Source organism: Mugil cephalus, chromosome 13 (genome assembly GCF_022458985.1).
Source record: "Mugil cephalus isolate CIBA_MC_2020 chromosome 13, CIBA_Mcephalus_1.1, whole genome shotgun sequence".
NCBI lineage: Eukaryota > Metazoa > Chordata > Actinopteri > Mugiliformes > Mugilidae > Mugil > Mugil cephalus.
In genome coordinates, this window is record NC_061782.1 from 997307 (window position 1) to 1008986 (window position 11680).

Here is an 11680-nt window from a genome sequence, read left to right on the forward strand (position 1 = left end):
CCCTACACTCAATGTATCACATGGATGTTCTCTGGTCAGGAGCGGAACTGCACCAATAAATAATGGTGGAACAAATAATACAGAGTCAAATATGTTAATAATTAATCACAAATAACTGGTCAAACTTGGCGCACAGGCCCCAGATCAGGCATATTTTTAGGTCTCAAACAGAGGACGCGTCCGGGAAAATGAGGACGTCCTCATTTTCTCTCATTAGTGTTTAAATGGAACCAGAGCTGTGATTGGTCCTCTTGGTAGCCGTGTGTTTCTGGCTGCTTTTCCATTTCATAATTTTTGTTTGAATCAATAAAGAATCTTTGAGGTTTACTGAGGAGGTTTGGAGACAGAGACATTCGTACGACTGGTATTTGGTAAAAGTTTCAGTCTCTGTTGTTGAAAGTGAAACAGGAAGGAACAAAAATTTCAAAAAGCAAAAAAAGCCACATCGCCACCTACTGTGATGAGGTACAAATAGCAATGACCAACACCAGTGTAGGCTGCGTACATCTGTGTCCTGTACTTCATAAAAACTACCTTAAGTAGCTATGTTAGCTAAGAGGCTAAAGCTGTGAAGGTGTTGGGTGTCGTTACCTAAACACACGTGTGTGTTGGTCATTTCTACAGTATTAAATGTGGAAAATAAAACTAATGTGGACACTATATTTTTCTGTAATGTTCCAAGAGTCACCTCTGCTACAAACTAGCTTAATGCTATGCTTAATGCTATGCTTAATGCTATGCTAGCTGTTGCATTAGTTTTTATAAAGAGTTTCGTTTTTTATCATCAGATTTTAGGACCTGAACCAACAACCTTCACTTCACAACCTCATGTAACCTCCTGAATAATAAATGACTAAAGCAACAAATACATTTTTAATCAACAGCTTCCTGAACGTCTTCCTCTGCTAAAAACACGACGATGGTTAAAATAAACCTAATGAAAAGGTCTGTGTTTTGGTTCAGAGTTTAAACAATAATGCTGTGATTTCTTTATTTAACTAAACCCGTGTCTTTGCTTCTCGTTCAGTTATTTGTGGAGGATGTTTCTCTCTAATAAACTTCATTCAGCTCATGTATCAGTTCATCACTAGAGACGTTCAGCTGCAAAGTGAAGACAAAAAGAATTCACACGAGATCAAATAAAACCCTAAAATGATGCTCTTCTGTTCTTTATGTCTCGTCATCTGACATTAATCACATTTAATCCTGAAAACCTTTTTTATTTTTGTTCTAATGTGAAACTGATGAGAACTTGTTGCTGTGTTCAGACGACGTCAGTTCAGCTTCGCTAAGTTTCTGCAGAACTTTTCCACAAGTTCACTTTAAACTTTCTCTGCAACAACAGAAGCAGCGGAGCAAACGTTTCCTTCATTGTCAGGACGTCGTGCGTCCGAGTGGAGCAGGTGAATCAGTCTCACTGATTTAATGTGGTCCAGAGGACGTGTGGAGGGTTATTCTAGTCGCGCCCTTTGAGCCTCTGTGCTAAGTGGCATCTAATCTGCGACAGAAGTGAAGTTTAAAGGTCGGCGCTGGGGCCCTGACCCCCACGCTGCCAAACAAAGTCCTTCACAAGTCATTAGCAGCGACGTCCGCTCACATAATCCCAACCTGCACGCAGCAGCTCCACGACCCGCGAAGTTTTCTTTGGGTAATGAGACAAGTTCAGACCCCGACCCCCGAAAACAAAACGGAGAGGAAGAAGAAGAAAAGACAAACGTCTCCTCTGCAGCTTTAGATGGAAACAAAAAAAAAAACCCCAGACACTAAAACACGTCTGAGCTCAGAGGCTTTGATTCACGTCTGAAAAGGTCTGTTTGTGGTTCAGAGTTGATTTCTTTATTTAACTGAACCCGTGTCTTCGTTACTCGTATCTAATAAACTTTGTCTCATCCTGGTCCTCGTCACCAGAGACGTTCAGCTGGAGAATCAACATAACTACAAAATAAATAATAAACTGACACAAAACCAACGTCAGAACCAGGTCATGAAGCTTTTCTTCACCGGAGACGAATCCATCGACACAAACAAACGTCTTCAGAAAAAAACAAACTAAACCTCGTCTGAGTTCAGAGGCTTTGATTCAACATCTTCACTGTTTGATGAAACAACTCGATGAGAAACATTAAGAAAAGTGATCAAGTAAAATATTGGAGGAAGAAGTCGTAGTTAATGAACTGGATTTAGTGAAGAACGAATCAAAGAGTCGAGTGGAGGAAACAAACACGGTTCACGTGATGAATGATGAAATAAAACAGCAGATATTCGTACTCTGGTTCTGTTGCACGTTGTGAATGTGTCGTTTATTGTATCTGTGTTTGTCTGGTTTCATTCGTCCACATCGTGTCTGTTTTTACGTCTCTTTGTCTCTTTGTGAGGATCAGAAATAATCAGCATCGTAAACTCTGGAGCAGTTTCATTTTTTTTTAAATACGAATGTAAAAAAATAGAAAAAATCTAAACTATGACACATGATGAAACATTAAATCTGTTCTTGTCCAGTTAAATCGTCTTCGTCCTTTAGTTGTGGATGAAACTAAACTTTAAGTCTCAGACGATGTTTGTGCTGATAAAGACAGAATTCAGATTTATTTCCTGCACATAACTGGGTCCATGTTAGAATAAACGAGTCTGACGACTCAATAAAAGAAGGAACCAGAGTCAGAATTTATTCTTTATTATTTACAATAGTTTAGAGTCACTTCTCTGTGAACTGCAGCTTTTATTTCCCACAGACATTAAACTCTTCATTCGTGTCTCAGCTGATCCTGCAGAGAAACATTTTAAGCTTTTATCTATTTTATTTCATTTTATAGTTGACGTTAATTTTATTTTACCATGTTTATTTTAAAAGATGTTTCCAGATTAAGATAAAAAAGAAATGAAATAAAATGAAAACGTTTTATAAAATAATTTATAAACTTTATATTGTCATTCTGGTAACATTTTATTTTATTTTAATGTTATTTTATTTGCAAAAAACTAATTTAATTTTGATTTGCATTAAAAAAAATGACATTTTTCCCGTATTAATGTGAACACAATATTTTATTTTTTATTCTTATTTATTTTATTATATTTCAGATCAAGATTTGAAACAAAAAAAACTTAATTCATGAATTATTCCTGGTGATATTTGATTTTATTTTTTTGCAACTTCAACTTTTAACACTTTTTCTTTATGAACATGAACGCAGCATTTTATTTTATTCTATTTTATTTTTATTTATTTTGAACATTAGATTTCAAATCAAGATCTGAAACGATCAAACACACAACATTAATCATTTCTGTCCATTTTATTTTATTTTATTTTATTTCACTATTAACACGACGTCGTGTTAAACTCAGCAGAAGCTTCAGGATCTTTCCACTCGTTTCTACATTTATTTTTCTATTTATTTATTTACGTGTTGTGTTGTTCTCTCTGTTCTGGATCATGAATCAGTTTATTTGTGCTATTTTTTAACCACTTCTTTGTCTTTTTATTATTTTTGCTCCACACAGGAAATAAAAACCTTTCATTGACGCTGCTGAACAGTTTCCAGGTTTATTTTTAGTTTTCAGTTGAGTTGAAGCTTCACACTAAACTAAACGTCTTCAAATGTTAACAACTCTTTATTTCTCTCACTTTATTTTACTCGTCAGTCGCTGGAGGAAAACGAGTCGTGGACTCAGAGCTGCTCACGAACTAGTTCACGTCTTTTTGATGCTTCAATGTGTTTTTTGTTAAATAATTCTGTCATTTGTGCGTCGTCTCGTTCTCATGGATCAATTCTCTTCTTTATTTGAAGTTGTGTATCTGAGAGACGCTGATTTCTAAACACACAATCCCTCAAAGTTTAGACAAACCCACAAACTGGCCTCAAACTGAGCGTCAGGAACCAGCGAACGAGTCAAACTTCTTCTCTCTGAGTCTGGAGACGACGGCTCGTCACACGATTCCCCGTGAGTTCAGCTTCTCAGACGCTTCGTAGACGTGTACATTTAGATTTTAAATCTCGGAGTAAAACTTTAACTCAACTCTAAAAGCTTTTTGGTTTGTTTCGTCAGATGAAGTGAAATTAATTCACTCGTTTAAATCAGTGAAAGATTTTCTGAAGATGTTTTATGTTTAAAATCAGTTTAAAATCTGTAAAGAAACGGAGGAGGAGATTTATTCACCACGGTCTGGATCCTGTTTGTAAAACGTAAAATAAAGCAACAAACCGACAAAAAGCTGCAGAAATGACTTAACGATGATTTAAAACGAGTTCATACATTTAAACTTTCAACTAAACATGTTTTTCTCTGTAGTTACATGAAAGACGTCAAACGATTCCAGAATAAACACGTTTACGAACGTAAAAGTTGAAACTACTGAACTTTCTGTGGACGTTTAACAGAAATATGAGTGTTAAATAAAACAGAAAAAGAACCCGACGACCAGTGGAAGTTAAACCTTTAAAAAGCTGGGAAACATTTTTGATGTGTGATCAGATTTTGTGCAGAGGAAGGTCCAGAGCTGATTATCTCAGGGTTTTACTGCAGGAATGTAGAACAACCCCCCAGCACCACTCACAGCTCCGCTATGGAAAGATGTAGAGAAAGAAACGGGACGTGGCCTGAAACCACGTCCTCCGGTGAAACATCGTCACACATTCAACCAGAGGAAAGAAACTTAAATGAAACGAGTGAACGTTGATGTTGGAGTGAACGTGTTAACGAGGCGTCATCATCTGTTAACGAACTAAAACAGCCTCAAACTCCTCGTTCTTTAGATCTGAACTTAAAACCGCAAATCGGCCGTAATTTGTGAGATTAGTTGACGTGATCTAATGATCTCAAGCTAAAACTGTTAATCTACGATTAAAGATGCTAACGGGGCTAATGGGACGTTTAAAGGACCCCCTCAAGGTGGCGACGCCTTGTTTCTCCCAAAGCGAAGAGGTTAACGGGGTCTTTTTTTTCCTGTGTGTTAGATGTTTTTATTTGTGTTGAGCGTAGCTAGCGCCGCGTCGTCGCTGAGTTGAACCTTCGACTCTGCTGCTTCAGTATTTTCAAACAAACAAACGCTGAAATAAAAAAAAAAGGAAAAAAGCAGTGACCCGGCGCTCCATCCCACCCCGCCCCCCGCCGAAGATCGCGTGCAGAATCCAGACACGGAGGGAGCTCGCTGCTGCACACCCCGGCGACGTGACCTTCCCTTCCCTTCGCCCGGCGATGTGGGGGCCGGCCGACTCACTGAGCATGCCCAGTAGCATCCGCAGCGTTTCGTGACAACACTAATAGTCTGCATGGATCACTGGCACGCACAGTCACTTCTAATTAGAATTACCTCCATCTTCCTTCCTCCTTCCTTTCGCCTCGTGGACCGGCGCCGGCCCGCGATTGGCTCGCCGAGGTGCCGCTCCGCTGGCCCCGCCCCCTGTGACCTCCCCCTCGCTTCCAGAGGCCCGGCCCTCGCCACTACCACTACTACCTCCCCTCCCCCAGGGCCTTTTTCTTCGTACACATAAGAAAATAAAGAGGAGGAAGAGGAGGGTGGGGGCTCTTCCTCCTCTTCATCCTCACCTCGTGGCTTCACGCTCTATTATCTATGCACACTTTCATTCTTTCATTTCTCTCATCCTTCCTTCAACCATCTGCTCTGACCGACTCACACTAAACTCACATTCACTCATTTTTTCTGTCCTGGTGCGTCGGCCATTTTTAACCCACTTTCTCTCGGCCGGCCTGCAGAGCTACGGCTCGAATAACTTTATTTAAACCGCGGAGACGAAACGATCCGTCCTCCTCCTTCACCTTTGATCATTGGGCTGAAAAGTCTTTTCTTTCCCTTAAAACCACTTCTTTAATCCTCCACCTCCACCTCCACAGACACCACCGCTCCACCAGCACAGGGTCAGAGGTCAAACTTTTACTTTCTGAGCTGTAAAAACGTCCCATGAATCCGACTGACCTCAGATTAACGAGAGGACGAGGACGTGTTGGACTCTGAGCGTCTCTGCATCTGGGGGCAAAGCGGTGAAGAGGCAGGAAGAGTTCAGGAGGGAAGAAGGCGGATGGTGGTGGTGGTGGTGGTGGGGGGGACGAGGACGAGGACGGGGACGGACGGGGGGGACAAGGAAAGAGACAGAACTGAGAAGAAAGTATCAGGTCAGAGCGACGGGCGCTCAGTCAAACAGACGGAGAGACGGACGGACGCGTGATACGAGCAGACGGGGAGAGAAAGATGAATTAAAAGAGGCAGGTGGAGGTGGAGGAGGAGGAGGAGGAAGAGGAGAAGGAGGAGGAGGAGGAGGAGGAGGAAGAGGAGAAGGAGGAGGAGGAGGAGGAGGAGGAGGAGGAAGAGGAGAAGGAGGAGGAGGAGGAGTAGGTGATACTCGGAGCCTTAAATGTTGGGAATGAGTTCTTCTTCAGTTTTTCCAATAACTCACACTTCAAACCAGCAGGAGCAGCAGATTAATCCGCCGCTGAAAATAGTCCCAGATCAAAGCTGAATGTATTAAGGAGCAGACGTGTCATTATTCAGCTTTAGTGACTTAATTATGTCACTCTGACTTTATTCATCGCATCAACAAGAAAAACATGTTTCAGATAGAAGAATAAAAGATGGAGGAGATGGAGGAGGGTCGATGACTCTGAGGAGGAGGAGGAGGAGGGTAAAGAGTGGGAGGATGGTCAGGTTGAGGTGGAGGTGGAGGGAGGTGGGGGGGCAGATAAACAGCAGGAGGTGGGACACGGCTGCAGAGGAAGTGAAGAGGAGGAAGAGGATGTAAAGATCAAACAGCTTAGATCACCAGGAAGGAAGGAAGGAAGGAAGGAAGGAGGAAAGGAGGGAGGAAAACCACATGTCTTGACAGCCGTTACCATGGAGACAAAGTGAATGTGACTGAAATGATTCTGATTGATTTTAAAATGTTTGGATGAGAAAAGATTTCAACCACTAATGATCTGATAGTTATTAAAAAATATTAAAAAAATAAACCATCAACCAGGAGCAGGAGCAGGAGGAGCAGGAGGAGGAAGAGGAAGAGGAGGAGGAGGAGGAAGAGGAGGAGGAAAAGGAGGAGGAGGAGGAGGAGGAAAAGGAGGGAGGAGGAGGAGGAGGAGGAAGAGGAGGAGGAGGAGGAGGAGGAGGAGGAGGAAAGGAGGAGGAGGAGGAAAAGGAGGAGGAGGAGGAGGAGGAGGAGGAAGAGGAGGAGGAGGAGGAGGAGGAGGAGGAAAAGGAGGAGGAGGAGGAAGAGGAGGAGGAGGAGGAGGAGGCTTTTTCTTTAGTTTTCAAATTCACTTTTAAAATCAGGACGGAAGAAAAGAAATAAAGGAAAGAGCCACAGGACAAGATCTAGAGAGAAGAAGAAGAAGAAGAAGAAGAAAGCGATAAAGTTCCTCCTCCTCTTCCTCCTCCTCCTCCTCCTGCTCCTCTTCTTCGTTGAGTGAACACTAACTCATCCTCACCTGAGACCTGGGGGTCAAAGGTCAAAGGTGGGCGGGGGCTCAGAGAGGAGTGGGCGGAGCTTCCACAGGTGGATCATTTTAATTTATCATTTAATTAATGGACTGTTTCATGTGAAATCATCTCACTGATAAAAGGTATAAAATCATTTCAAGGAGGAAACTCTGGTTTATTTCAATGTGTTTTATTACGTCTTCACATCCGAACGATTAATTATTTATTAGTTTTTAAATCTAATTGAATTAATGTGCAAATAATAATTATTTCCTTGTAAAATATTCATGTAAAACTCAACTGGTTTTTAAATACAGAGCTAAAACTTGGTCCTTTTTATTATTTATAGCATAAATAAATAAACATTTATTAATAAATAAGAATAATTCATCATAAATAAATCTTTCTGCTTTAAGGGAAAAGTCTCAAGAAAATTAAACTTTTGCTAAATACATAAAATACTGTCCTGTGATACTTTACTAATATATTAATGAATAATTAGTGATAATAATTCATATCATTAGTTCACTTTATTTATTATTTTATCATCTAAAAATATAATATCAGATCTTTTACTTTCACTTTTTATACATTTTGTTTTTTTATATTAACTTTTTTATTTTTTAAAACATTTATTTAAAGTTTAAGGTAAAACAAAATGGCGGATGTAGTTTTATTTTTCCTGATCAGCTGCAGAGAGAAAAGAGGGCGACGATGTTTACTTCATTATCACTATCATTATTATTATTATTATTGTTATTATTATTATTATTATTTCCATTTTTTATAAAAACCCTTTTTATTTTTATTTTTATTTTTTCGTAAAATGTTCCAAATAATTTCCGAGTTCATGTTTCAGGAAGTGAATTAAAAACTTCTGGAAACATCTGCGATGAATTTAATCCATTTAACTCTGCTGCTCCCGAACAAACTGTTCATCCAAACGTCCTTATTTATATGAACTTTAAATGAAAATATAAAACATTTAAAAATTACGGAGATCCGCGATTTATTTATTTATTTATTTATTTTTATTCGGAAAAACGCGTCGGTGAAAGACTTTCACTGAGTTTATGAAATAAATGATGAACTCGTGGCTCGAATTTATTGATTCAGACACTTTAATGTTTTAAACTTTAAACTGATTCATCAAATAATCAGATTCACGAACAGAAAAAACAACAACGATGTTTAATTAAACGAAGAAAACGAGTCAAATATTTAAATGAATTATAAAATAAAACAAATAAAGAACCGACTGGGCTCAGATTAATTCAGAGAATAAAAAAATGACGTTTCATTTGTTTGAAATTAGTTTTTTCTTCCTTATATTATAATTGAACTAAAAGATAATTTACAACTACTGTGAAAAACGCTCACATGATACTTTGTTTTTGAAATAAAGTGAATACGTTTCTTTAAAACTCTCACAGACGTAAGAACATAAAAGCTGCTCCTGTTTAACGATTGATTCAGTTGTTTTAATCTGGAATCATCATATTTAATTAAATATTCATCAGGTCGTCAGCATAAGAAATAAATCATGTTTGTATGTAATGTATTATTATAATGAGGGGGGTGGGACATCTTCTCTCCTGGGGGCGTCGCCGGAGTCGACTCAGTGTCACAGCGAATAGAAACAAGGAGCCAGAGAGTAGATGTGGCTGAGAAGGATAATTAGGCAGAAACTCCCTCGTCTCACCCCTTGTCTCACCCCTCGTCCTCCTCGTCTCACCCCTCGTCTCACCCCTTGTCTCACCCCTCGTCCTCTTCGTCTCACCCCTTGTCCTCCTTGTCTCACCCCTCGTCCTCGTCCTCAGCTCAGTGTCAGAGACGAGGCCTCGGGGTTCAACACTTTACAGTTTAGAGTTTGGAGCCAAATAAAAGGACGTGTTGTCAGACATCAGCTGAAATCAATACGTCCAACATGAGCCTGAAGCCGGGGGGGGGGGGGATAAGGACTACAGCACCATCATCATCATCAGCACTAATGGGAGGAGTCAGGACGAAGACAAGACTAAACACTCTCAGTGTGAAAACGTATTATCGCCTTAATGGGACTTAAACGCATGTAAACACGTTACTACGACTAAAACCTGAGTTCTGTTAAATCCCATTAAAAAAAAAACACATAATGTGACTGGAATCCAGTTTTCATGTGTGTTCATGCTCCACAACCACTGCACTTGTGTATGACCCCAAAACAAAAACCACAGAAGAAGAAGAAGAAGGTAAACAGAGCTGGTAGAACAGCCGTCTGAGAGATAGCGCCACCTATCTGCACCAGAAGTACTGATAAAAAGAGATTAAAAAATGAACTATTCTCCGTCTGGTTGTTGTTTAAATGCTGGTTTGACACATGAACGACTCTTGTTTATTATATGATGTAATAGGTCAACACGTATCAACGTGGTTTTAACCCACTGATAAGACACATATCGCCCCCTAGTGTGGAGGAGGACGACATGTTCCTGTCAGTTATTGGATTTTCTCCGCTGCATCTAAACTGGGACGAGGACATAGGAAGTAGAATTTAGAGCAAAGCTCCATCAAACTGCATGAAAACACACTGACACTGATCAGCACCAGCTTCATCCTCTGTGGAAAGTTATGTATTCATACATATTCCTTCCTTCCTTCCTTCCTTCCTTCCTTCCTTCCTTCCTTCCTTCCTTCCTTCCTTCCTTCCTTCCTTCCTTCCTTCCTTCCTTCCTTCCTTCCTTCCTTCCTTCCTTCCTTCCTTCCTTCCTTCCTCAGATCAGAACCAGTTGAGTTGTGAGATGTTGGTGGTTTCCTCTCATCAGCTGATGCTCCAACATTTCTACTGGATGAAGGTCAGGACTTTGACTTGTTCCTAAACATTCATCTGGTTCTTCTGGAGAACCACTGGTGTTCTTGGGCTCCTTGTCTTCCTCCATGACCCAGTTTCTCTTCACATTCAGCTCATGGACTCATGTCCTGACATTTTCTTTCAGAGTTCACTGGTAGAATTCACAGTTCATTGGTCCATCAATGATGAGCAGATGCAGCAGAACAGGCCCAAACCAGGACATTAGCGCCCCCATGTGTCATGGAGGGATGAGGTTCTGATGCTGGAATGCAGTGTTGGTTCATCTCCAAACATTTAAACCAAACTATTCTACTCTGGTCTCATCTGTCCACTAAACATTGTCCCACATGTCCTTGTGGACAGAGAGCAGTGTCTTTGGTTGTTGAGTGGATTCATCAACATGAACATCAGCCAATGTGAGAGAGGCCTTTAGCTGCTTAGAAGTTCCCCTGGGTTCCTCTGGTTCCTCTCCCACTATGATGGAGTGATGTTTGTTGGTGGACCACTCCTGTGGAGGGGAACAGTCGTCTTCAATCTGTCTGACTCTCTGTGGATTATTTGTGGCTTCCAGACTCTTTACAGATGGTTGTGGAACCTTTTCCAGCCTGATGAGCAACAACAACTCTTTTTCTGAGCTCCTCACAAAGCTCCTTTGATCTGTTGTCATCACACACTTCAACACTAACATGAGACAAATCCCTGATTCATAGAAACTAAACCAGGACCTGATCCAGGAACTGAACCAGGAACTGAACTCATGGACTCTGGTTTAATCCTGGAGAAGCTCTGAACCTTCAGGATGTTTCGAGTCATTTTTATGCAGAAATCTAGAAAATGACACTGATCAGCCGCAACATTACGACCAGCGTCAGGAGAAGTAAATAACATTTAAACCCTGTTGTGACGGTTCATTGTTCTGCTGGGAAACGTTTGGACCTGGAATTCATTGGTTGGACATGTAGCAGCCACATAGACACAGTCCATATGAGGAAGGTGTTCATGATTAAGAGCTTCTTCTTTGGTTTCTTTAGGTGTTAAATACATTCATGCATTTCTTGGTTTTTCAGTCACGTACTGATGGAGGATCAATAAATATTCCATTTTACTACTATTATAGTCTGAATGTGTTCAGTAATCAGATCATTTATGAGTAAATAAAAATGAAGCAGCAGCCGGTTCCTCAAACACTAAACTATGAATGAATAAAAAACAGAACTCAGGTTCCTCTGAACGTGATGCAGCTCTACAGGCAGGAGGAGGAGGAGGAGGAGGAGGAGGAGGCAGATGGTGGAGGGAGTTAAAAGGCTTGTTTATCCTCAGGGAGGAGGGACGGAGAACAACGGGGCTGATGGGAACTGTAGTCGTAATCATACAGTGAATAAACCTGCAGCTTTTCTGTAAACTTGTTTAAATCAGAGCTG